At 43.4% G+C, this 24989-nt stretch overlaps 1 protein-coding gene across 3 annotated transcripts in view; it reads right to left on the bottom strand.

Annotated features, from left to right (window-relative positions):
• Positions 1-24989, bottom strand: part of zmiz1a (zinc finger, MIZ-type containing 1a) — a 111341-nt gene that overhangs the window by 51786 nt on the left and 34566 nt on the right. For 2 of the 3 annotated variants that reach the window (XM_080869520.1, XM_080869517.1), the window contains exon 3: positions 14386-14462. The exons of the other annotated variant lie outside the window; for it this stretch is intronic. The gene's annotated coding sequence lies outside the window, so the exon portion shown is untranslated. The remainder of the gene's footprint in view (positions 1-14385; positions 14463-24989) is intronic. 3 annotated transcript variants of the gene reach the window in all.

The following is a 24989-nucleotide window of genomic DNA, read 5'->3' as shown; positions in this document are numbered from 1 at the left end:
GACGAGCTTCTATGAGCAAGCACTCGGTGACAGTGGGGAAAAAAACTCCCTTTTAACAGGAAGAAACCTCCTGCCGAAACAAGCTGAAGGAAGGGCAGGCATCTGCCACGACCTGTTGGGAATAAGGGGAGGAAGACAGGACAAAAGACACACTAGGCTGCACCATGCAAGCCAGACATATTATTCCTGCATCCAAAAGCGCCAACATCACAAACACAATGGAGATGTCTGGTTCAATGGGTGGAATTAGTGGAGGTGAAGCCTAGTAGACACCTGCCAGCTTTAGCTCCCTGTGTCAATACACCTCTATGCCAAAGCAGCCACACCCCTGACTTTAAAGCTTTAAAGCTACCCCGTCATACAGTTTTTAAAAAGGAGGAAACAGAGGTTCAAACTGTAAACATGCTTTTTAGTTCATTTGAACGTAACACTCTGTGGGGACTGACTTGCTTTTCGAGTCAACCTCAAGTGGCCATTAAAGGAACTGCAGCCCTTAGCGATTTAGAGGTTGCAGCTTGGTTTTCTACTGGCCGTACCATTGTTAAATAGTGAGTGTGTGGCCACACATGACCAGCCAGGTGTGTTTTCTCTAACATGTGCTCTATATTGCCTACCTCTAGAAACCTAAATGGCCAACCACTTTGAATTGTCCTTTTCTGTGTTCTAGCTTTTTTTTTTTGGCATTGCAGTGAAGTCCATAGTTGGAGTGGATAGGACCTATGTGCTCAACACATACAGTGTGTCAGTGCACATTTCTGTTTATACTGTATGCTGTCAGTGTGGTTAAACAAGGGATCTAGTCATCAGGTCATGGCCATTCTCTTTGATGCCAGTACAAAAGCTCCAAAGCGGATGTGAGCTAGCCTGCACCTCCACCACCAAACACCCCGCCCCCCCAACAGCCCAACGGCCAATCCTCTCCTCTGACTGAGCAACTACCACACACACACACACACACACACACACAAAGAGAGACGCAGAGAGCTGAGCATAAGCATCTGGATCACACAAATGAATTCTATTTTCTGACGGTAGACAGACGGACCCACTGGACAACCGCCACTAATCTGCTACCTCCCCTCCTACTCTTCCTCCTCCTCCTTTCACCAGCACCAGCACCACCACCTATAATCCCTGACAGGGAGACAGGGAGTGAGAAAGAAAGTGTTTAGGACAGTGAGTGAGAGAAACAGAATTAGAGGGAAGCACATTTGCACAATGAAAATAGGCTTGATCTTATCCCCGTGCCTGAACTGAAATGGACTGCCCGCTCACTAAATAAACACTTGTTGGCCACTTTGCTAATGCTACTCAACACAATGGAAGACAGATGATGTTTCATTCACACTCTTGGCTGCTTTGTTTGATTTGCTGGCAGAGCACAGTTTATATAGTAGCAAAAATAATAAACTTTGGAGTCCAGTGAAAGCAGCGGCGGTGTAGGTCTCACTCAAGTCTTGTTAGGTGACTGAAGACTCAGCGGCAAACACGCTCAGGACGAGAAAACACACAGCAAGAGCCATATTTCTTCCAATTACGTGTAACTGACTTGTAATTTTGCCCAATCTCCTGTAGGTTTGTATGTGACCCCGCTGCAGTATTGAAAAATGAAGCAGACATAAAGATGAGGTGTATGAGTGTCTGTCTTGTGTGCTACAATATGTGCTTTGTATTCATTGCAGATAACAGGAGGCCATTGGAGGGGAGAAAACAGCAGCCATTGATTTTGTGTGCTGGGCAGGCATTTCTCCATTCCAGAGTCTGGTCGATACATTCACCAAGAGCAGGGAGCACAGGAGTGGTTATACACCACTCTGGACACTGCATTTGCACGCACGCACACACACACAAAGACATGTTTGTATTCGCAGTCACCAGCAAATGGACACAAGGCCCATCAGGCAATCAAAGCTTTCTTATTACCCGCCAGCGCATTCACAAACAGATACATGCACGAACAGAGGCAGCAAATACTACCGCTTACAGAGCGAAAGGAACAAATGCATTCAACGAGGCGATTTCTTTACCACGAGCAGCCCATGAGAGGGTGGGGGTGTATTTCAGCATTAAATCCTTTATCATGTACCCGGCAAATCAAACATTGATTTCCTTGAGCCACTGTGCCGAGGGCAATAAGGATCTCCTTCATCAACCGAGGCAGCATGGGCCACACACACACAACACAGCAAGCACACAAACACACAAACAGCAGGCACTAAATGAATATTAGGTGGAGGAGTAATAGCTCCAATCGGAATAGGAAAAACACAGGCTATTCTGTGTGAACCGCCTGTTTTGGAGCCAGAGGGGAACGCCGGTCAGCTCTGATCAAAGACACGCAGCTTCAGCTGGACAAGTGGCCATTAGGGGGTCACAGTGACAAATATGACAGTTCAACTCATGCTAATGTCTAATGAAACCCTTCCAAAAAAATGCTTTTACTAGAATAGCTTCACTTGAGTTTTTTTTTTCTAGTGCATTTCTGCACAAGATCTGCCATTTGGATGTATCAAGGCTTTACAGTCTGAAATCAAATATTTACTCATCTGCAGAGTACAAAGTTCACCAAACTCATTGGCCTCTGCATACTTTTCATAAAGTGCTTGTTGCTTTTTGAATACATGTTTGCGAGAGCTTTGACCATTAACACCTCTAAAATTGATGAGATAACCTGTTTTTATCATTATGTGCGCAGCTTTTATTTAAGCAAAGCACAGCATTGTGGATGAAGTATTTCACACCTCAGTACTCAAAGTGAAAAGGAAAGAGACTGAACACCCTGACCCAAGAATATTAGAAAACATTGCTGTCAACATGTCAGCGCAGAAAGTTACCTTGACAGAAGTACAGAAATTGGTTTGACATTAAGTTAGATGTGGAAAAATGTCTTTCTGCAGCAAAGTGATCCATGGTGTTGAAGGCCAGGAGGAAGTGGAGGGAGGGAGGAAAGAGTAAAACCAGCAAACATCCATTACAGGTAGTGCGATGCTATCGAGTGTAAAACGGGAACGCTGCATGAAGACGACTGAGAAAGTTTTCTTCCACTGAACTGTATAAGCTGCTTTCCCAAAATATGCCAATAAAATCTGGAGGTTATTGGGATTCCCTCATTGAAGTGGAAAGCCATAGTGCACAAAACAGTTTTTGCCTGTTTGATTGTTTCTTGATTTGGGGAACATTAAATGTCAACCTGCACTCAGTCATTCACTCCGAGATGCCAAAACTCACCATGGGAATAAATCTCTGTCTGACACGCAAAATAATCTTTCACAAAAGGTTGAATCGTCTTTGCTTATAAACTCACCGGCCACTTCATTAGGTATATCTGCTCAACTGCATACTAATTGGTCTGATAAGAAGGTAACGGTAACTCAAATGACCTTTAACAGCCAAGCTATGCAGAAGAGCATTTCAGGAGCAGAAGACCACACTGAGCGCCACTCCTGTCTGTTAAGAAAAGGAAACCGAGGCTACAATTCACACAATTTCTGCCTTGTATCAACAACAGAGTAATGATGTCAGGGTGTATTTTCTTGGTACACTTCAGGCCTCTTAGTACCAGCTGAGCATCATTTAAACACCATGTTGCTGACCCTTGATCACAGTGTACCATCTTCTGATGGCTACTTCCCTTAGGATAACGCACCATGTCACTAAGCTCAAGTCATCTTAAACTGTTTCTTGAACATGACAGTGAGTTCACTGTATTCAAATTGCTTCCAGAGTCACCAGATCTCAATGCAAAACAGACCTTGCTGGCATTTGTTTTACCCTGTCTTAGTTATTTCTTTGCTGTATTTCTTTCTTGCTTTATGCCTGAATTATACTTCAGTGGGAAATATACACTGTAACTCATGATGTAACCGGAAACCCTTTTTAACTGTACGCCAAACTTCCATGAAAAATTTAACTACACGTCAGGCCAATGCAGTCCGCAACAACTGGATGGTACATAAGGTTGCAGTGAGGGGTTTCCGGTTATTTCATAAATTGATCTGTAAATTCCCTGCAGAAGCCTAAATCGGGTTTTAGCCACGTGTAGGTAAATACAAAGAAACCATGACTACATATCTTTTCCACCTTGTCCTGGGACAAAAAAACAGAATGACGATCCATGGAAAAATAAATTGGGATAAGTTCCTTTTTCGTGAGTCTCCCACAGTTTGAGAATTCCTTCTTTAAACCTTGAGATGTACCGGCACTGCTGTCTATCAATAACGTGTTTACACAACGTCTAAAGACACGTTTTTTGATGTTAGAGCATCAAGCTGAAAAAGTCGCGATCTGACTCAAACTGCACCGTGCGCATGAGGTCACTTTCCAAAAAGCTTGCTCTTGTGAAATTAAACAGTTGTGACATTTTAAGCTGTTAGCTGAGAGCCAGTCAGAGACGGGGGATGACGAACAGGCACACACAGAGGAACGCAGAAACATATGCATGTAAAAGATACATGCACAGGGAAGCAAAATGGAAAAACAGGCTCAGGAAATTGGCCAGTTCCTGTATAGGAGAGGTACATAGGGACAGAAAAAAAGGTGGGGGTCGAATGGAAAAAAAACAAGTGGGAGTGAGAAAGACTGACAGAGAAAGACAGACTCTGTGCCTTATGTAACTTTAGTGTCACTGTCCTTTTGTTTTCCCGACACACCAACATGTCACTGTCAAGATTTTCCTGTAACTATTACAGCCACTTAGAGAGTGTCTATGGGCTAAAATTTACCGCAAGTGTTGTCGTTTGTGAGAATGCTAAAACAAGGGTTAGGGTTAAGTCGAATAATAATACTGTATGCCATATATATAGTATATAGTAAGAACACAATAATTACAAGTTTACTTTGCTGACATTTTTAATGGAAAACAAGAATAAAGTTACTAAAATGTTTGTGGTAATGAATTAAAAATGCACAATTAAACAGATTACTTACAGCTAAAACAATTCATTGATTAACCAACCCCCAAAATAATAATAATACTAATAATAACAAACATTTGCAGTTTTCGCATGTTTAGATGCAAAGGTATTTCTGTACAAATGTACAAACGCTTCATTTTCACTGTACCAACAATATAAAAAACATAAATAAACCCTTTTCTACCTATAATGTGTCTTTCGCATGTTATATATGTGTGTGTCTCAGGAAACGTAGCCTAGCCCTCTGTAACCCTCAGCAGAGTCAACTTTAACCTCTCAGACACACAGAGCAGAACAGATGACCCCCGCTGAAATCTGAGCTGCTGGGTTTCCTCTGTAAAGTGAAACTAGACAGACACCTGACCCCGACTGACATGTGACACACACACACACACACTACACAATCAGAAACACCTGTTCAGACATGCACTAAAGCACACATGGGACACAAACATTACCACATCCACATTAAGGGAATTTTCACTGAAGCACAGAACCCACACTCAAGTGAGTCCTGTGTGCTGTTATCCTTGGACACACAAGCAGAGCTCGCCCTAAAACAACCGTGACAGTGTCTGCTGTATCTGCAGGACAGGCAAAGTGTGAATGTGTGTCTGGAGAGTTAAAGAACATGGTAGGTTCACGCTCTTGCTTCTCCATCCGTCAAGTCAGTTAAAGGACAGTCAGAATTAGAAAGAAAAGCTGCAGGAAATATCGGGAGTCACGGGAGCAAACTAACAGTGTCATGATTTGAGCTCTGAGTCCATTAAGTCGATTCCTTGCATGCTTTTGTAGTTATGTTCATCTCTTTGACCTCGCCATATGTCGCAAGAAGCGTCAGCATTAAAGGTCGAACGCCAAACGTTCTTTTTCCTGAACTCAATGATCATTTAAAAGTTAACTTCAGTGGCATCAGATAACATCAAACATGGATCCAGTGAAAAGTTTCTGTGTCAGTGACATCTTAACATATTGTCTCGTAGCTTTTCTTCTTGCTATCGTCATAAAACAAATAAAAACAATGCAATAATATGTTGTAATGTCCCTTCACTTTTGGCAGCACTAATCCTCAAGCCCATTCATTCAAAGGCTAAATTGTTATAGTTATAATGGAGGCATCTGAGTCATAAATGCACATTTACTGCACAAATGAGTAGTTAAAGCAGCAGACTGGTGTATACGTGTTGGAGTAAAAAGAAATTAATATTCTTTTTAATTTGTTAAAAGGTTCGATAAACACTATATTTTTAAATCAGTATTTTCTACCAAGTACTTCATAGTTCAGACTTTAAAGGGTTAACAAATTTTAGACACAGTCCTCTGTGGCACAGGAGAACAGGCTTATATCAGGCTTTGACTGCACACACATTACTTGGAGACTCACTTCATGGCTGTTTTTGTTATTAGCACGGATGGCTGAAGGACAGATAATCTAAAAAATGTCCCAAAAGCTTCGAAAAGCTGGTATTCTGTATTCGTCATGAATGGAGACCCTTTCTGCAGGATGAATGGCATGTCCATGTGCGTGCATGCATGTAAGAGAATCCTTTTCCTCTTAATAGTTCATTAAGAGGAGCCACTTCACCGCTGGCTGGATGAGGGAGCAGCAGCTCCTAGGCTTTCTGCAGCTCCACTAATCCTTCACTTACCTGAACCACGTCAATACTGCTGCAGGCCCCCACCTTCTGCTCCATTCTCCGCTTTCTTTATCCACAATACCACCCCCCAGCCTTCCTCGTCCTTACTGTTCCCGCCTTGCAGCTCTCATTTTTAGCCCTCAGACACACACACACACACCCACCTTCACCCCTTCTTCCATTCCCCAAAGGTGCTGCTTGATATCCATCCTATCTCTTTTCCTTCCTCTGGACAAAGCAGAGAAGGTACAGGGAATAATAAGGCAGAGCAGCAGGGGTGGGACGGCCCCAGTGAAGTTATTAAGCCTCAGACACAAACACACAATTCGCCACAGGGCTACAGAGGTGAGACCCCAGGGGGTCGGGGGGCCATTTCTGTTTGTGCATGTGTGTGTGTGTTGAGAAGGCACTATGTGTGTTCACGCTGGGAGCCATGAATGATGAGACCACACACCTTTACTGACACTAACAACTAAAGCTGGTACTGGCTAGCATCTTTAATCTGAAATCTCTTCATCCTGAAATTCTGCAGGACCCTTCAAAGTGTATGCTTTGAAGGGAAAAGGTCTCTTCAAACAGCATCTGAGCCATCATGTAAAAGCTAAACTCTCCACTGAATAATAAACAAATTCAATTCATTTAAATGGGTTAATGGCACCTTGAGGCAAAGTGAGACGTGTTTCATTGCAGGTTTTAGAGACTGTCAGTCCCTGCAGCTGCTGAAGTAAAAAGAAACAAACAAAAAACTCCCACATCTAAGCTGTACAAGGTTTGATGTGGAAGAAGGTCGTCCATGTACATAACTATACTACTGTACTATGCAGGGTCAACCTGCCTGAGACTATAGAGAGGAGAGGTCCAGTTTTAACTAGCTCTATCTTCACAGCTATAAGGATAGGACAGGATTTGGCTTGACCACTCCATAGCTGGGAGCTGATAGCGCAGTGCAGGGCCAGCGGTGGATCATTTTTCATCTCTAAATCTGCTTTGGCATGGTCAGGAGTGCCACTGTGTGTCTAAGTGTGTGTATGTGTGGCAGGGGTGTGCAGGGGGTGGGCACGGCAGACACAGAAAACTCAGAGGGACCGCGAGAGGGAGGGGCGGCCGACCGGGGAGCATTGTGGTTCATCTCTTGTGGTTTTTATTGGTGCTCTGACAACACAAGGCTGGGTCTTCCCTCGCTGCTCAGCTGAGCAATCAGGTCACCTCATCTTGACAGACGCAAACACGCGCGCACAAAGACGTCAACACACAGAGGCGTGCACGCACATGCATGCACACATCGCACATGCAGCCTGCAGCTGTTGCCAATGATGTCAGTCCTGATTTGGCCAAAGTAGCCTTTTGTTTCACAGCATGAACAGAGGAAGAGGCTTCATTTGGCAGTACAGTAAGATTGTTTGGATTAGGGCTTAGCTACTGGTTGCTGACAGAAAAGTCTCACAGCAAAATAAATACTTTTCCCCGGTTAAACAGAGAAGAAAAAGTTGAAAATAACTTTGAAAATCAGTTAATAACTCAAAGCATCTTTCTGACTTCTTGTAGCTTGTTGTATGTCAGCATTTGTAATGTAAAGCTGCTTCTTGGAGCTACAGAATAACAAGATTGCTATATTGATTAAACAGCATAAAATGTAGAGCATAAAACTGAGCTATGAAACTATTGTGTACACACCAACAGTTGTGATGCAAGAACAAAAGTACACATACAGCCTCAAATACATACATTCATTCACAAATTTTTTAAAATAAGTGGTGCTGAAGGTTCTAAAATATCTGTTAACTTGACGAGGCCAAGGCCTATTAACTTCTCATTAGTGATCAGGACTGACTGCAACTACAACTTTCTCTTTGCCTGCATAAAAAGGATTTGTTTGACAGCACTTAGTGGACTGAACGATATTAAGAACAATGAGAAAAGTCAAGGAAGTCAATGAAGTAGAATTGTAGATTTACACAAGTGAGGGAGGTCTCTTGGAGACATTTCTAAACACCCGCAGATTCCAAGATCATGACTTCAAACAGTTCTACAACAGCAGACTGGAAGCAGACTGGAAGGTCTGGAAGAAGACCTGAACTGTCACTGTCAGATGTGAGTAAATGGGTTAGGATGTTCAGGAACAACCCAGAAAACACCAAGGCTCAAGCCTGGCCTTAAACTGGAAACTGCTGTAACACCATTGTCACTGTCCACAATAAAGTGAGTTTTAGAAAGAATCCCCTGCCCAAAAAATTAACACCTTCAATCTTGGTTTAAATTTGCAGCTTCCCAGATGAACAATCCAAATACCAAGTTTTATAAGTCAAGAATGAGCTATTTTACCACAATGACAAGAGGTATGTTTGGAGGAGTAAAGGTGAGGGATCAAGCATCAAGTGGTTATAGCATTATGCTCTGGGGCTGTTTTGGTGCCAGTGGTACTGGTACACTGCACAGTGGAAGGAATAATGAAGAAGAATTCTTCAACTTCACCTCAAATCAACAGCTAGAGGGCTGAAACTTGGAAACGGTTGGGACAATGATTCCAAACACACATCAGAACTGGTTTGGGAATGGGTAAAGCAGGCTAACATTAAGCTTCTGGAATGGCCTTCCCCCGACCTCAACCCTCCTGAAAATATGCAGACTATGCTTACAAGCCAGGTCTGTACCAGGAAACCAACCAATTTAAATGAACTCTGCCAATTCTGCCAAGAAGAGTGGTCAAATATTCAGCCAGAATTACTCCAGAAGCTTTATTATGCCTGCCAAAAATGCCTGATCGAGGTGAAACTTGCTAAGGGACATTTAACCAAATATTAGTGAGGGTTTATATATACTTTTGACCCTGTGCAGATTAGAGAAAATACAAAATGAGCTCAAACCAATACCACCTGATTCTTGTTTCTTTGTTTTATAATCACCCCACACTGGAAAAAGAAGAAATCATAAAAATCATGATGATTGCATGTAAACCTCTCCCCACAACTACAGTACAAGAATCTGAATGTTTTTTTCATTTATATTTTTCAAATATTTCAAAATCTACAGCAGTGTGATTAAAAGTCTATATATAAATGAGTACACGGAGCAACAATACAGTATATAATAGGAAATTGTCAACAAACAACTATAAAAAGTGACAAGCTCTTGATAATTGCCAGCCTCCTCAGCAGGTTATTGACACCTCACGGTAATGAGTTGTTTCAAAACTTGCACAAGTACAAAACTGACAACGCAAAAGTTAGAGACCTCAGCTCTAGTCAAACACCCTCTACCCCCTTATCCAACACACACACACAAACACGCAAACACTCACCGCCTCCAACCTCCTGATGCCTGTTGGCAGAACTGTCTGAGGAGCTTAATTGGTACTTTCTTATTTTTTTCTCCTCTTTCTCACTCTCTCTTTCTGTCCCTCTTACTCTGTCTTTCTCTCATTCAGCTGTGCGTGCGCGTGTGTGCATTTCTGTTCTGGTGCAAAAGCATGTGTGTCTGCGTGCTTTCATGGCAAGAGGATAAGAGCGTGGGTGCCACTAAATGAAACAGAGGCTGAAGCAACTGCACACTCTGTGGCAATGCGATAGGGCGAGCCAACTCGGTTAACCAAATCTTGGAATGAGCCGCCGAATTAGGCGCATACCACGAACACACAAGCTGCAGACAGACACGCACGCAGATGCACACAGGAGTTGTCCCGGTGCCCGGGCAGCTTTCCCGCTGCCAATAATGAGGAGGTTTTAAAGATGTGCATTTGTTTGTGCAGATCTAAAAACACACACTTTAACGTCTAACACCACGGTTTGCGCGCACACCGATCGCGCACCAGTTTCACTCAACAGATCCCGCTTTCTGTTTACGTTTGTGTACAGTAGCTTTTATGACACACACCGAGTTACACATCACACCTGCTGACATGAGATACAAACATAGCATGAGACACTCTTCTGCTAAGTTATTATGCTGTCAGTGACATTTTCGGGAATAATCCTGCTTCTCCTGACATTTCATCCGGCGGTTGCTCGAGCTACACGATGCCGTCCAAGCAGCCTGTTGATGCGAGATGTGTTTTGTGGAAGCCCGGCAGCCAGTGCTGCTTGTCGGGAGCGATGATTAGATTAGGTCTGCACTGATTACAGTCTTGTTGGTTACAGTATACAGTTGTATCACAGAGACCAAGAGGGCAGAAGCGGGAGTCACTGAGAGTGGGAATGTCAGTTTGTCAAGCTGTCAAGAGCGACGTTGCTATGTTGTATCCCTGTGTTTAGCTGAAGTAGCCGGGCAGGGAATGAATCAGCTAATATAAAAGAGCACCAGAGAGGATATTAATACGAATCTTTTAGCAGTTATCAGCACTCAGGAGAGCGATACAAAGCCATACGTGAACGAGAGCCTTTGAATCAGATCATGGCGTAAAGGAAACGCAGCTGCACATGTGAATGGCTCCCATTTCACAAACAATGCTATCACAGGCAAACACTTTTAAAGGCAAGTGCCTTTCTTTGGCATTGTGCAAGGCAGTTGCAGCACAGTGGCACAGCAGCTCAACCGTAGCGTGTAGTATTGGCTGAGAATAAATAATCTGAAAAGCCTCAAATGCCCTTTGCCTTCCTAAGCTTTATGAAATATTAACCAAATTAATCTACAGTATTTTCTCCCTGAGAACACATACTGTGCTGCCACTGATTCCCTGTAAGCCAACAATCATTCCTGAGATTAATTTGAAGAAATGCAGGAACATATTTGATCTGTGAAAGCCAGCGACAAGGTGTAATTATTCCCTTCTATATATTATGGTTCCTATTAATTGCGCCTGTTCCGGCGAACGTTACTGTGCTTGTTTAACTGACAGCCACAGGGCCACAGGCATCTCTCAACACAGCTTTACTCCTAACAGCGAGCGTGCTGGGTAAAACGCATTATTATAACAGTATGGGCTTGCCAGTATATCACCTGATCAGAGGTCAGACTGCTCTTGTACCCTGTGAAGATATTTTTAAAGACTGGTTTTGATACCCTGTTTACTAAAGTCATTTCTAGAGGCCTCAAGGCAGAACAAAAGGGCAGAGTTCACTGGGAGCAGAAAGAGCTTCGCTCCAAACATGTGACCAGAAAATGAGGGCCACAAAGTAAAATAGAAAATCATTTGAAGGGATTTTATAGATTGCAGATTTAATGTGTCCATCTGATGGAAAAAGAGAGAGAGAGAGAGAGATCAGAATTAATCCTCTTAGCTGTTTGTTTGGTAATCTGATTTAGTCTGATTTTTAGGCTGCTATCTCTGCTTGTGGTTACTGATGCTGTCTCTGGATTGACCACAGCCATTTTCACCTTCAACACCCACCCAGGGATTTGGCTCGACACATAAACAAAATATCGGTATATGTAAATCCCCTGTACAATTCACCAAATCCAGCAATGTGTCTGCTTATGAACTTATTCCCCGCTCTGACATCGCTCAAGAGAGGCACACCACGGCTGTCCCTGCTCCAAATAAATGACCTACTTTGCACATTAACACACATTTACATGCAGGCAAGATCCAGAGCGGGCTTTGTAGTTTCTGTTTTCTAACTAAGACACTTTGCGCTTTAACTGCAACGTGTCTCCTGCTCAGTTCTTAGAAATCGCAGCTCTTTTCTTTCCTGCTCAGTGAATGTGAATGCAGACATGCGTCCCTTTCAAGTCTAACTGAAAAACAGGGGAGTAATATAGTCCAGGTTTGCGAGTAGAATTGTACTTTTGTCGTGCATGCATGTTAAAGGAAGGTGAGGCTGGCACAGAGGCCCACCTAAGGTGCTCCCAGCTCAGGCAGAGCTATTTCCAGACACCCCCTACCACCCAGCCCCTCCCAACTCCTCTGTGGGGGAAACCACACCACTGCGCAGACCCCAGACACGGACACAACTTAAGAATGGATTCATTATTCACATACACACAGGCGCTGGCACATAAGGGTGCGATGTGGTGGTAGTTCGGGGGGGCAGGGTAAACATACTTTTACTTAACTTTACTTAGAACTGCTAAAGAGGGCATTAAAGCAGCCAGCTCAGCTTTTCGGCACAGTTAAACAATGTCATGTAAATGCCCAGTGGGGCAGATTTGCCACTGTGTAAATATGCACCCTCAAAACTAACGAGATGGCACGTGCGTACCAAAAGGAGCCGTGTCGCCATGGACACACGAAGCAAAGCTACACAATAGCAATGTAAGTCAACCCGGCTTTAGACGTGCACGTCATAGCAAGTTTTTAAGAATGCCTCACAGCACAAGACAACTCCACGCAACTTGACATGGATGAATATGTAAGTGCTCTCTCGCTCACTCTTATACTTCCTGTCTCAAACAAACGCGCGTGCACGTACACACAAAGAGGCCAGATTGCACACAAGTTTGCTCACGGACCATGATAAGAAAATGTGGTAAATGCGTAATCTGATATGCATGACTTGAGGTTTCTCTCTGCCTTTCTTTTCCTCTTGGAAATCGCACGTTGCATCCATAATTTACACCAGCCTCCGTCTGTTTCTCTCTTTTCCACTCTGCTCTCCCCTTCTTTCTTTTTTCCCCTCCTCTCCCCGTCGCCCCTTCTCTCTCCTGGCAATCTGGCTTTTGCAGCTTTGCTTATTAGCATATTGCAGAATGTGCAGATGCCACCAAAAATTATTCACCTTCAAGCGCTTTGATGCCGTTTCACATGTATACAACTAACGCTGTCGACATTTTGCACAACCCTCCCAAACAAAACCAGAAGGACTGGGCCTCTTTTTACCTAAAATGCGATGGAGGCCTTAACATGACATCCTTTAGTGCGCTGTTTCCTCATATCCTCATCCAACCCAATTACTTCATGCATCATCGTGGTCACTGTCACATGACGACTGATGGGGTGTTTCATCTCGGCTAAGGTTTAAATGAACACTTAATATTCATGCAGTCCGAGGGTTATCTGAATACATAATGTCCATGCTGTTCAAAGGAAAAATGAACAGAGTATTCAAGCATGTTTTTGCATCAAATGCAGCTTTGTCCTTACAGTAAAGATCGGATTGGAGGATGAGGAAATGGGGATGAGCAGTTTACTCCTCTTGGAGATTGATACGGGCAAATCAATGGTCACACACAGAAGCTCCAGCACTGGTTCAACATGGATAACGATGCCTTGAAAACAAGCAAAAAAAGGTAGAGCTCCACTATAGCACGCATGCAGGAATGTGCTCTTGTAAACATCCTTCAAATGGGCTTGATCTAAAATGACCACATCAGAGGAAAGACCCAGCAAGAAAGACTTGGCATCCCAACTTGTTTGGTCTCACTGACTGACTGACTGCCCCCATTCCTCCTCCACCCCTCACCTGACAAGCACCAGCTGTCTACCATGCAAAGAGGAAATGCCATCACCCACTATCACGCAACTAATCCCCGTAAACATGTGCTTTCATTCAGAACAATGGTGGCCAGTCATGGTGGCAATTAATTCAGGATGTTCTGACGCGTATGTGGTCTAATATATGAAAGCGTTGGGATAACAGAATGCAGCATGTAACAATTTAGGTATCGCAGGACAATCAAACAACACACAGATGATTTATGTTAAAGCTTCGCGTGTTCTTTTGATGCCCCGAATCGCAACATATTCAGGTTTTCATATTGTTCTTGAAAGCAAGTCTTCTTTCTGCTTCAGTTACCACATAACACGATCACGAGAGCATCCTTTTCTAGGACAAAACACCTGGTATGATACAACGTGGGGCAATATCCAAATGGCAGCCATATTGTCTTATTTGCAGTATCACCACACGAGCTGAAGCCAAACCAGTCAGATGAACACGCAGCTGATAAATCAAGATTCTTACCAGTTTGGATAAGGATGTTCTTGTGTTTCCTGTTAGGCAAAATCCGTTTCTTAATCCTCATCAATCACAGAGCGAGTCTAAAATGAACAAAAAACAAAGTGCCATGCGCATGAGGGAGTGTGACAAAACACAACGTGCTTTTTAGTGATAGGAAAACAAGGCTTAGGTGGCAACATTTATCGAGATGCAATAAAGCACCCCGTTGTGCATCTGACAAAATGGAAGCGCATAACTAGGACTGACAGAGCTGGAGAGAATATGCATCTCTAATCCCTGCCAAATATGAAGCATAAAATACTTAAATGACAAATACAAGTTGATTTCTTGTCTTCCTTGTGAGTGCTTTGTGCCCATCTAGCTGCAAAAACCAGCTGTCTTTGAACTCTCCCGACTCTAATCATGGAGGAATATTTCTTCTCTGCTTCTGGCTCTTCTCTAACTAAGATGTGCAGATCTCCTAATGGGACAGTCGCTCGCTGACTATTAATGCACTAGCCTACTTTACAAGACTGCATCTTTGACTCGCTTATTTCTATGTTTGAAACTCACACACCATTTCATTAATATTCTGCAAGACGTCTCCCTCCGAAAAAGCCCCGTCTGGCTTACATTTCTTCCACATGTGTACTTGTACAGTAGGCAGAAAGAAAAGACTTGAGCTATCTTCACAGGCTACAGATTGCCCCACATTTAATTACTGTTAACACCAGTGCTAGCAAGCTAAATACGCCTCCATGATTTATTCACTTTCCCCACATTTGAGTCAAATTAAATTAGTCATATGGGTTTAATTAACTAAATATGATCTGATATTGTAATTTCACACTTGGATATGGGATATAGAGAAGGGTACTTCAGTACAAAGAAACCACAGTAAACCAGTGTTCATTAGAGGCTCTTGTGTACAGTTGTGTTGGCATTACCAATAGTAGCATTAGCTGAATGATTGCTTCTAATCAAGGTTCGCACACTGGGAGGTTAACGTTATTCCTGCAGAACCAGGAACACTCTGTTTACACCATTATTCACTTTCCCATTAGCCATCCAACCGTAGCTAATATAAGCAACTCCCCCCATATTTTCTAGAACCTGCGCTAATTATTGTTATTGAAGATTGCAGAAGTGCATTTAAGGAAAACAAACAGTTTAAAAGTAAAGGAGCTGGGCTTAGTTGGCCAGATATTAAGATACCTGGATCCCAAGATAGACAGAGCTGCTAGCACCAAATCCTTTTTTAAATGTACATCTGCATGTACAGTCTTGTGAAAAACTGAGTGCACCTACATGATTCACTAACTTGTAGAACAACATTTAGCAACAATAACGTGTTGCTTTTATGACATCTCTTTATGTACAGCTCTCTTAGGTCTGGGGTTTGACTCGACCATTGCAGAACCTTAATTCGTTTCTTTTTCAGCCATTCTGTTTACGTTTTCTGCTGTGCTTGGGATCATTGTAATGCTGCCTGACCTATTTGGTTTCCGCCAAATTCTGCATTCTCTCCACTTTGATCTTATCTATCCAGAGGATTTTGTTCCAGAAGTCTCAGTGTTTGTCCGCATGCAACTTTAAAACGGTAAATGGGGGCTCTAGAGTCTAAGATATAGCTCTTGTTTTTCCTTTCTTGCAGTTTCTCTGAGCATTGGACGTGCTGACCTTTGGGGCCGTGTTAATTTAACTGACCAATAATTTCCGTCATTGTTTTCATCAACGACCTGTCTTTTCTGACAAACACAAGACGATAAATTAAAAAAAAAAAAAAAAACTAATGCATGCAGACAAAAAGGATGATGTAATGTAAAGACATCTTGTTTTCATCAATGAATGCTCCATGTTTCTCATAGAAGCGTGACAAGATGTCAACAGTTGGGAGGAAGAGAAGAGAAAAGTAGACAATTGATGTCAAGGAAATTAAGACACTTTGTAAACTGTGTAGAGCAACTCTCACCGTTAAAAACACAACTAATTTTTACACTTTATAGTTTAGTCAACTGAATCAACTTTAGATTTAGTCTACTATAATCTTATGATATGTAGTCAGATAAAACTAGACTAAAAAAAAACAATCATTTAGAGCAGCGGTCCCCAACCTTTTTTGCGCCATGGACCGGTTTGTGCCCGACAATATTTTCACGGACCGGTCCGTGGCCCGGGGGTTGGGGACCACTGATTTAGAAGCCTAAATGACGACTAAAACTAAAAACATCTGCTGGCAAAATTAAAAATGCTTTGGGTTGAATTTGCTGGGACGTGTGTGGCACATGTTTCTGAATGCACCAGACCAGCAAACTGCCAAATCTTGTGCTTTAATAGAGGTGCTCATACTTGCTGATGATCTAATAATGAAGTGCATTTGATTAGCAGGACCTGGGTGCTACGTACCTGCTTCATTCCTATGGAAAGCACTAAGGGTACTTGTATTAGCCTAGCATTGAGAATAAAATAGATGTTATTTTTTATTATGATGCTTATGCTAGCTGCCACGTAAAGCTGTTAAAAGCCCAGTAAAGCGCTGGAGTCTGGTGAAAGCTGCAATGTTTAAAGATCAGATTAAGATCAAGAATGAAATGGAAATATATCTAAAAAAAACAGGTTTTTTGTTGTTTTACCTTCCCTGTTTAGTTTTTTTTTTTTTTTACTTAAACCCCATAAAAAAGAAAAAAAAATCAAGATGAGAATCAAAATGGACTGTGTATGCTGAGTGTCATCAAAGCTCCCATTAAGTGAGTAAGTGAGTAAATATGTTTTACTGTCATTTAAGTGAACTAACCTATTCAAAACTCTTTTTTAATAACCTGCAAAGTTCTTTACACTTTGATTATAACATGAACATGAATTCAAAGAGTGCATTACAAAGCGCGCCGTAATATTTAATATCCAAACATTTGTAAGTACTTCTGTTGGGGAAGGTCACCGTTGATTGAAACCACAGGGCCTACTGTGGGTTATTTTTTTCATTCAGCTGAACACAGTAATTTCTATGCCTGTCTGTCTTTAATTGACTGAGCAGCTCTAATGCTGGTGTTTTTTCCCATTCATACAAAGGCGCCATCATGGTACTAAACGAGCTTCAGTGAATGATATTAAAAAAAGAAAGAAAAAAGCGTGCGGTAATTTACTGATCCTAGGTAATGAAACATGAGGCCAGTGTGGCATGTTTTCTCACTCTCACCAAGAGGAAATATGGCTGCTGAGAGCTACGCTGGCTTGCAAAACACTGTCACACCGCCTGATGCCACAGGCAGAATTATCAGAGAAAAAACAAATGGAGGCATTGATTCACTAGTTGTTTATTTACAGCCCTCTCTGGAGAAGAAATAAATTCCCCTGTTGAGGCTTTGTTTCCCCATCACACGACACAACGGGACGCATGAGAAGAGGGGTGAGCGGGCAACACACACACACACACATGCACGCGTTCTTACAAATGTAAGATCGCACAAACATACGCGCACAAACGTCTTACATCTGGATTAATCTCGAATGGGCGTCTTCACAGATGCCATTAAACGTAGCAGAAGGCGAGAATCATACAGGAAAGAGGCTGCCATCTGAATAATTTATTCAGAGTCTCATCTTGTCTCACACCAGGGGGATTTCTGCTTTCAATTTACACTGTTTTCCTCCCCATATTCAAATCGGGAGAGCAGATTTGTTGTGATTGGCACACGGAAGGTCAACGTTAGCAAGCTAGCGTCAACGCTGTCCTCAGTGGGTTGGTATGCTGGTCTATTAGCACACTAGGATAGTGTGTGTGTGTGTGTGTGTGTGTGTGTGTGTGTGTGTGTGTGTGTGTGTGTGTGTGTGTGTGTGTGTGTGTGTGTGTGTGTGTGTGTGTGGCAGTCTTTGTTTACCTCAGTGTGTGCTGGCTGACGCTGGAGAATAGGCCTGTGGTGCACAGAGACATCAGTGTGTGTCTGAGCTTATTAGGCTGCTTTCCAAGGACACAGGAGGATCTAGACATTACACTGGCTGGGGAAGAAAAACACTATTGCTAATCATAGCGGGAGGATGTTAGGGATGCAGACAGAGTGAGGGTTAAGGGTGGGGAGGGGGCAAAAAGGACAAGAGAGGGACAAGAGCTGGAGGAGTCAAGAATGAGAGCAGGAATAAAGCATGTAACGAAAGGGAGAAAGAGCGCCTGTTGAAGTTATGACTCTCATGCATGTCCTCTCTGTGTGTGCCACTCTGGGACTGAGAAAAGGACGGAGAACAGTTCACCAAGACGCAGGTCAGCTGTGACAGGATTAGCCCAACGCATGTGGGGTGGGGGGAAGCAAAAACCCTCTCAGAGTGATGAAGTGTATTTTCAGCTCTTCTGTTTGAGAGATCCAGCATTACAGGCGGCACAAAGGATCTGTTTTGTTGTTTTTTGGTTTGTTTTTTTTTGTGTTTTGCTGTTGTTGTGTGATTCCTTGGGGAATGGATCAGTGATCCCACTATGCGCTCAATGGCGTACATTCAACAGAGGCGGAAAACATCTCTGAGACGCGAACACCGCGTTTGTCTGAAGAGGCTTGTTCTGTTAGAGGGGCGTGCTCTCTGAAATCCAAACTTCAAAAAAATGGGTTAGGAGGTTGCTCGGGGGAAACTGTGCTTACCGAGCAAAATGCCCGAGTCGTTTCTAGTAGTAAATTGGTATGTTGCTAGCTAACACTGGTGACAGGACTTGGCTGTTGCACGCAATGAATGGCCCTGTAGTAGTCAGGCACGGTGCAGTTGTTCAACAAGGCTTCTTTAACCAGCTGAATGACAGGCAGGCAGACGGGGCAGTGAGCCAGCCACAGACATTCGGCTCTGGCTGTGCTGTAATGATGCCCAGTTCAGCTATACCACAGAGGCCACGTGATGAGAGCAGAAAGCAACCAGGAGAGCAGAGTTCAACTCATGAGTTAGGTTGCCAGGCTATATATGCCCCCTTCTTTCCATGTATCCCACCCTCACATGCCTCCATTTTTTTTATGTTGTCTTTTTGTTACTTTGGGGAGTGTATGCATGTGCTTTTTGCTTTGTTAAACTTTAAATGTCAGCATCCACAGCCCCAAGCGCTGCGTCAGTAGCTCTTTGCACTCTCCACCTTGTGGAAATCTCCGTGCAAACCGAGGGGAAACTCAGCACCAGTATGACACAGCATGCAGGAATGCACCAGCGGATGTGGCTCTCTCCCTTCTCTCTCCTTCTCAGTCAGCTCTCGTCTCCTCCCTCCCTCTCCCTCTGTGGGCAGGTCCATATGCACCCAGTAATTATCAAGGTTATTTTCTCCAGAGGGCTAAATCCCTGTTTATGGCCATGAGCGTGTGTCACAGGGCCCTGGCTGTCAACCCACAGGACGCTGACTCTGTAGACAACCCCAGAGAAAATCTCAATCTCTGCGGTTGTCAGATCCAGCAGTTTTGCTGCTTTTGCACCCATTTGAAAATTACAAAAAAAAACAACAACTCAGTAGCTGTGTCATGACCTCAAGTGAGAAAGCAATAATGATGTTTTCCCACCAACCATAGTTATTATCAAAACCGAGGAGTTATTTCTAGAAATCACAGACTAAACAAAGGCTATTCACTCAGCAGAGAAAAAGTGATATTCGCACAGAGAAAGAACCCAAAACGATCATTTATATCAGTGTTATTTGCTTTTCGTTTTTTATGTCATTTTCACTTTACAATGAGAAGTTTTTTTGTATTATTGGCTCGATTCAATTCTTTCCCAGAGCCAGACACTCTGGAGAATTGTGACCTGAGCTACAGCATACATTTCCTTTTTGGCAACAGCTACAGAGGAAGTAAAGGCCAGTGCTAACAAGCCCTGTGAAAAAACACTAACCAATCCAACAAGCCAGGAATTATACCAGTCAATTAGAGGCAAACAGGAGGCAACTTTGTTTTCTTGAATGGGATACAGAGTAGGCTTGTTCTTGTGGTACAGTAGGCTTGTGAGCAAACAAGAGCCTGGAGCAACCTGAACTGCAAGCTGAAGAGTAAATTTGCATGTAGCGAACTGTTAGCCAGGGTCAGCAGTGCACACGCACACGCACCAACACACAGACAGAATTTGGCTGCTCCCTTCACAAAAGCTGCTTCCTCTTCGTTTCATCACTCAGGCAGGGCTTTGTTGGTGAGCGGAAATGCCTCTAGAGGGAATGAAAATACTGGCAAGTCCCTGCAGCTCTTTCTGGAGGGAGGCAGGTCCTGCAGCTGCACACACGCAACTGCACACATGTGCCAAAGTGCCCGTGTAGGTTGACGGCTCCGGTTGCGCACAGAGATAACTGTGTTAACCTAAAGAACATAAACAGCAGTGTGTGGTTACAGGGCTGCGGAGGCAGCTGAGGAGCCAGAAGATGCTGACACTGACAGCACAGGATCTAAAGTTGCACTAATGTTGTCACGGCTGCCGCAAAATTACAGGCAACATCAATGTGGGGGCTCACGCCGCTGCTGAAATTAGCCCGGGAGACTTAGGTGACGCTATTTCCTTGATTCATTAAGTCATACGAGTCTTGCCGTCTTGCTGAGATAACCCATCAAACAGTCAGAGAAAGGTCAAGGAAAGTTCAAACATTGAGAGCGCTCTCTAAGCTGCACAAAATCTATCCATTTCCCCAGCCCACATCCAGCTCAGGTTGCACACATTCACTCCAGTGGGTGCAAACTCTCGACTTTTAGGATAACCACAGAGCCACCGTGCAGCCTAAAGCCTCGCTAATGCTCTTGCATCTTTGTTTTAAATATTCCATTACCTCACTCCAGGGCCATCTTGATTGTTGAAAAGCACATGTTTGTAATCAGATGACAACACTCCAACAACAGATGACTTCAATCAAAACAATCGATGGTCAAAAACACACCATATTAGTAAAACATAAAAACCTATGATTTATATGAACAAAGGAGATTGCCCGATTGTTTAAGTACTGAAAATGCACGCACTGAAAATCTTCCACTTGGTGCCTTTAACTTCTCTTCAGCATGTTAAATGATAGCAGCTGTTATGACTACCATTATCCAGCGTGAGAGGCCAAACCTTTTACTAAACAGCCGTCGGCGGTTTTTGACGTCTTAGCCTTCACATTTATAAACTGACAAACATTGAATATTTCAATAAAGACTAAACAGACCATCTAGGTTGACTTTTGGAAGTATTTCGGGTGGGCACGCTCTGTGCACAGTGATTTTCAGCTTCACACCGTCTCACTGTGCCTCCCACACTCACATTCTGTTGACCCAGGAAATTTAAAACCGTATGCTATTTTTATTTAATATTTCATGTAAATTGTGCCACCTACACAACGCTGACAGACTCGCCTGCCTACTACCATGTCTTCTCATTACAGCCTCTACAAGTTATTCTAAGATTAAACTAACCCTCTGCCATCAGCCAGCAGCGTGTGCATGCTTAAAAGTTCTGCTTCTTCAAAATGTGGGTCATTATTCACTGTCTCTACTTATTAACAGTGTAAGATAGTAAAAATTCTGTTCTCACTGACTCCACAGGAAACAGCTTCAAATTTCTTGATAGTCCAAGAAAATAAAAGTGTCAAACCTTTTCGATGGTGACATCCTACATTGCTTTATTTTGAAAAATGTATGACTTCTCGTGTGATATCACCTCACACTGTAGTTGTACACCATATTGGATGTGACTCAACCACTGGCTTGTAGGGGGGAAAATGTATTCCCCAACTGGTTGGTGGTGGTTTCTGGAGATTGTCGGATGCTTGCACTTTTTCGTGTTTCTCTGCAACTTCTTGCTAACTACTCAGGAAGTAAAGTGGCACATTTTCACCTTCAAAGTAAAAGATGAGTCTATGTGTTTCAAAACTGTTGCTTTGAAAACGAATCGTCTTCATTTCCAGTTTGGTTCTGACTTTCTACAGTTTCACTATAGCTCGGGCAGTAGCTGCACAGTGTTTGTAGACAAGAACATCACTTCCATTCAAAGTAAAACCACAGCAATATGCTATGAACCAAAGCAACCAACACTTTTCTCTGGCAACAGGTGGCTGCCAGTTCTATAAAGTGGCATGTTCATATGCCTGTGTGGCTGGGGCTTAGGTAATAATTTTCCCTCCAACAACCATTCGGTGAACCGGCGGTTGCCAGATGGTTGCAGATCAGGCTCTAAGCCTGTGTGAATGGGGCCTTGTTCGCTCTATTCTACATTGTGACTGTAGCTGTCCCACGTCCAAAATGTCACGTCACTTTGCGGTTACGTGTCTGCAAAACTTCAATATAGCAGTGTTCAGGCTGACCAAGAGAGACACTTCACAAAGCCTGTCATTCAACAAAGCATGAACACACCAGCGCCACGAAGCCGCTTTGAAAGATGTGGCTCATCCAGGCTAATCTGGGCTTAGTCAAGGATGGGTATCATATTTTAACGGCAGTTTACTGATACTGTTTATCGACATGGTACTCTAGCTGCACTCCTATTCTCTCATTTGTGATATTTTTAAAAGAAAAACCATCAATCATCAGATATTCGTATCATGGTGAACCTGAAGATAACCACCTTCGGCTCTGCTGGTGTCCTTTTCGCTTAGCACTTAGGATATAAAGTTCTATATGTGCACTGTACACTCAATATAGTATACTAAATTTTGCTGAAGCTTTTGAATACTCTCAGATTCTGATCTAGTAAGTGTAAAGTCAGTCGTGTAGTGTAGTGGGGCACAGCATCCTTGCTGGGGAGGCTGCTGCAGTAGGGGTGTGCTTTTGCCATTTGGGGTTGTGCCTGGTCTTCAACCATGATCGGCAAGTCGGCATGCCAAAGCTACAACCACATAAAAGCAGTTTTGCTACAAATACAGGCAATGTAGATGTATGTAACACATATTTACTGACTAAAATTACAACATTAAACAGTGTGTTACAAATATAGGCTTTACAGCGCTTATGATCTCGTTATCTTAACAGATAAGCTACACAACATACTGATTTCCCCAAAGTGTTCCTTTATCAGGGAAAAACTGAGACTTCTGACCAAACATCTGACTAAAACACTGCCTCAGTGAGGAGATATCAGGGGAAAGCAGATTCTAGATGTACTGACAGAGTGGAAGAGCTTTCAAGACAGCTGCTCTAGTTTCTCTCTGTCACTCTCGCTGACACACACACACACACACACACACACACCCCTGTGCGCACACACACGCGTGCTCGCGTACACACTCCACTCCCTCTCTCCTTTTTAGCCAGTGACAGCAGGCACCCAGCGATGACACGAGGAGTGTCTCTGGCAGCCAGTAAGGCAGCACTAAACAGACAGAAATATCTGCTCTGACAGACGGACAGACCATCACCCAGTACGACATGCTTGCAGCTGTCACTGTTCTCACCGCTCCTCTTCCCCAGCCCTCTGGTTTGACTTTGCTTTATGTGATTCTCCCTCCACCCTAAACAGTGCTTCCCTCCTTTTCTCCTTCCTACGGCCATCATGTACGACACTAACGACTCCTCCTACGTTTGAGACACTGCGCTTGGCTACTGTTGGTTTACGGCAAGAAGAGGAAGAGATAGAGATGATCAAGGGGCGTGAAAGAGGAGCACCCTCTATGAGCTTTGGCCTCCACAGGTTTAGCTCTTTGCTCCTTTCATTCGGTCTTTCTTTTGCTCTTAAGAGTCGTGTGCTTTCACACAAGTATCTGTTCTCAATCTTTCTCTGTCTCTTTAGCTCGCTCTTTCTCAGTAACAGCCGTTCTCAATTAGGAGGGTCAGGGAGCGGAGCGGAGAAATAACTCAGCCTCTGGTATCTGGAGCTGCAAGGATCCGGAGATCAGCAGCAACAAGAAACCACCGCTGAGTCGAAACCTGGGCTGCGGATACATGTTTGCACGGTTGTGCGCGTTGCATAAATCTGCGCTGTGTCAACAGGTTGTCAGTGACCTCTGACTTCCATATTTAAACACACACGAATATGACAGAGCTGCTAATGTTTTGACTGGCACATTCTCCTGGAGTGTGGAGCTCTTCGCCGTTCAATCTAAAGATTCTGGCTTTAAAACAATGGAAAATCATTCGCGCACAGGCAGGCACACCCATGGACCGAGTCTTCGCCCCGTGGAGAGAGCTGCTTTAATTGCTTTGTTTCAATGGTCCCCTCTGAATGGGAGAGGAGCTGGCGGCTGCCGTTTACAAGACACATCTGCAGGTGTTGCATTTCAAACTGAGAAACTCAAGCTGTGAGAAAGAAAACATACGCTAACAATGACAGAAACATAGGAATATTAAGGCAGATTGTCCCTCTGTCTTTTCCTCTCTGTCTCACACACACACACACACACACACACACACACACATTGCAGGTGCAGCAATGTTCAGCAGTCCCCTCCAGGCCATTGAGGCACATCTGAGTGATGCCATACTCAAAACTCTCTTTACCTCTGTGTCTCCTTCTATAAAAATACTGACTTTAATGTGAGACAATGTAAAACATAAGACCACACAAAGCCGAGGCACACTATATTTAGGAGGGGCTTGTCAAATTTTCAATGAGGCTCCAGCACTGTGTGATGCTTCCCGGTAAGAATTAAGAGTCTGATCAAAGCCACCTAACGTGGCTTCGGGTTAGGTTGGTGTATGTTTTAGATAACCTCTCCACAGCTGATA

This window comes from Rhamphochromis sp. 'chilingali' (assembly GCF_963969265.1).
Source record: "Rhamphochromis sp. 'chilingali' genome assembly, chromosome: 20".
Lineage (NCBI taxonomy): Eukaryota > Metazoa > Chordata > Actinopteri > Cichliformes > Cichlidae > Rhamphochromis > Rhamphochromis sp. 'chilingali'.
The sequence above is the reverse complement of the archived record's forward strand: the minus strand, read 5'-3'. Positions and strand labels throughout refer to the sequence as shown.